The sequence below is a fragment of the Myotis yumanensis genome, unplaced genomic scaffold (assembly GCF_028538775.1).
Source record: "Myotis yumanensis isolate MYYU_CA2020_CCGP unplaced genomic scaffold, mMyoYum1.0.hap1 SCAF_10, whole genome shotgun sequence".
NCBI classification, from domain to species: Eukaryota; Metazoa; Chordata; class Mammalia; order Chiroptera; family Vespertilionidae; genus Myotis; species Myotis yumanensis.
Window position 1 is genome coordinate 1,307,445 of NW_027223761.1, and position 3,321 is coordinate 1,310,765.

Sequence of the window (3,321 nt, forward strand, 5' to 3'; positions counted from 1 at the left end):
GGCCCCGTCCCGCGCACATCGGCCCCTGGACTGGACTGGAACCCCAAGCGCGCTGCGCCTCTGCGCTCTGGAGAGGCCGCGGGAGGAGGGCTCTGGGTGCAGTTTGGAGACAGACTCATTCCCAGGAATGGACCCCAACTCGCCGAAATGATGCCCGGACACCAAGCGCCACCAGCTGGGGTTGGGAGGGAGGGGAGGAGGGGTCCTGCAGGGTGGCTTCAGGCCCTGGGGCGCTTTAGCTGCAAAGACGGGGTGGAGGAGCTGGCTCGCTCTGGGCACTCCCTGCTCCAGAGTCCAGTATCACTTCCCTGGGCAAAGTGGGTCCCCAGGCGTCTGCTTGTTCAAGGCCAGTCGGTGCCCTGGGAACGGCTTGTCCTGGTTCCCCCCCAGGGCAGGCAGTGACGCCAGCTTCACCGGTTCCCTGTGGCCGGCAGGGTGGAGACCAAAGTCCGGCCCTGTCTGGCCTCTCCGGCCTCACCGCCACTCGCTGGCGCACAAACTCGAGATTGGCCACAGAGACGCGGGCTGCCGGGCCACCCTGGCCACCCTAGGAAGGCGCTGAAGCCTGGCGCAGGGAACGGGCCCAAGGGCAGGCAGAGGGCAGCAGCGGCCCGGGGAGGCCCCACGGCACACCCACCCGAACCAGGGTTTCCTGGCAGCCTGTTGGTCCCACCCTATTGGGAGGTTCCACATAGGGGTCAGGGGCTGAGACTCAGGGTCTCATCACAACCAGACCCCTTGCTTGGCAGGCCTGGCTGTGTGTGTGTGTGGGGGGGAGCCCCCACAAACATGGTTTTTCGGGTATATTTTAACAGCTCTATTGATCTATAATTCACATACCATACAACCCACCCATTTAGAGTGTACAGTTTATTAGTTTGTATTTTTTAAAAATATTTTTATTGATTTTTAGAGAGAGAGGAAGGGAGAGGGAGAGAAACATGGATGTGAGATATGAGATAGATCGGCTGCCTCCTGCACCCTCCCCCCCTCCTACTGGGGATAGCGTCCACAACCTGGGCATGTGCCCTGACCGGGAATGGAGCCAGCAACCTTTTGGTGCAAGGGGACACCGCCCAACCACTTCATTCGTTTTTACTACTAGTATCGTCACAGATATGTGCCACCATAACACAGTCCATTTTAGAACATTCTCACGGCCTGGAAAAGGAACCCAGGACCCTTGAGCAGTCACTCCCCTGGCCCCTGGTGACCACGGATCTACTTTCTGTCTCCACAGGTTTGCATATTCTGGATGTTTCATGTAAGCAGATGATATAAAATGTAGTCTCTTGCCCTAACTGGTTTGACTCAGTGGATGGAGCGTCGGCCTGCGGACTGAAAGGTCCCAGGTTCGATTCTGGTCAAGGGCATGTACCTTAGTTGCAGGCACATCCCCAGTAGTAGGTGTGCAGGAGGAAGCTGATCGATCTTTCCCTCTCATCAATGTTTCTAACTCTCTATCCCTCTCCCTTCCTCTCTGTAAAAAATCAATAAAATATATTTTTAAAAATGTAGTCTCTTGTGACTGGCTTCTTCCGCTGAGCATAAATGTTTCCAAGGTTCGCCCTTGTTGCAGCATGTGTCACAACTGCATTCCTTTTTACGGCCCAGTGACTTCCCTTTGTGTGGAGACACAGTGTGGACATTTGATGGACATTACCTGCTCCCTGCTTTTGGCTATTATGAACTGCTAGAGACCTGGTGCACGAAATTTGTGCACGGTTAGGGTCCCTAGGTCTGGCCAGCGATCAGGGCTGATCGGGTCCTTCCTTTGTTCTGCGCCGGCCCCTGGTGGTCAGCACACGTCATATCGAGTGTTCGAACTCCCGATTGGTCAAATTCCCAAGGGGACAATTTGCCTATTAGCCTCTTATTATATATGATGCTGCTGTGAAAATTAATAAAAGAAACCTCATTTAGCCCTAACCGGTTTACCTCAGTGGGTAGAGCGTCGGCCTGCGGACTGAAGGGTCCCAGGTTCGATTCCGGTCAAGGGCATGTACCTTGGTTGCGGGCACATCCCCAGTAGGGGGTGTGCAGGAGGAGGCTGATCGATGTTTCTCGCTCATCCATGTTTCTAACTCTCTATCCCTCTCCCTTCCTCTCTGTAAAAAATCAATAAAATATATTTTAAAAAAAGAAAAGAAACCTCATTTAAATGGAGTCCGGAGTCCTGAAGGGGGAGCCCCACACATAATTCCAGGTCAATTACTCCCCAATGGGAAGAATGTCAGTTCCAGACTCAACAGGAAAAGACACGCTGCATTCCCAGCAAGATGTGTCCCTACTACCCAGCGGGAGGAAGGAAGAATTTCTCCTCGCCCATCAAGCCCAGCCAATGGGAACCATGGCAACTTGGCCAAGGAGCAGCCACCACCGCCTGACTCACTTCCCTCTGATGGGCTGTGCTCACAGCTGCCTTTCTCTCTATAGGTGACCTCCCTCTCCCCTGCCTGCTGGACTTGCGCATAGTTTCTGCTGTAGCATGTTTGTCCCGAATTGCAATCCTCTGCGATTCCTGAATGAATCCACTTTTCTGGTAAATAACTGGCTGTTTTAATTTCATTTTTTAAAAAATATATTTTTATTGATTTCAGAGAGGAAGGGAGAGATAGAAACATCAGTGATGAGAGAGAATCATTGATCGGCTGCTCCTTCATGCCCCACCCTGGGGATCGAGCCCACAGCCCAGGCATGTGCCCTGACCAGGAATCCAACCGAGACTTCCTGGTTCATAGGTCAACGCTCAACCACTGAGCCACGCCAGTGGGCCTGGCTGTTTTATTTTGTAAAATAACTGTGAACGTCTAGGTATAAGTTTTGTGAGCACATTTTCACTTCTCTTGGGTATACCTAGGAGGGGAATCGCCGGTCACATGGTAACTGTGTTTAACTGAGTAGTTGTCAGACTGTTTCTCAGAGTGGCTCAGGGCTACAGGTTTTTGCGGGGGCCGGTCTATATCAACACATTGAGTCACCCCAAATCAGCACGTCTCCACTATTCTAACGGGCCAATTTCACTAGGTCCCGCAGGCTAGAGTCCGGAGATCCTGTCAGCTCTGGTCTCTCGAAGCTGGGGCCGGGTGTCCACCAGGAAGGCGCTCCAGGAAAGCGCGGGCGGGGCTCGGGGGGCCGGCTCCGGTCAGGCCGCCCCAGTACCATGCGGCTCTCAGCAAGCCGCTGGCGGTTACCTAGCAACCGGGCGGCATCCTTCCCAGCAAGCACCGCTTCTAACCCTTGAGGTCGGAGACTACGAGGCCCAGCATGCCCCGCGGCCCAGAAGTGCGGACTACACGTCCCACAATGCACCGCCTACCC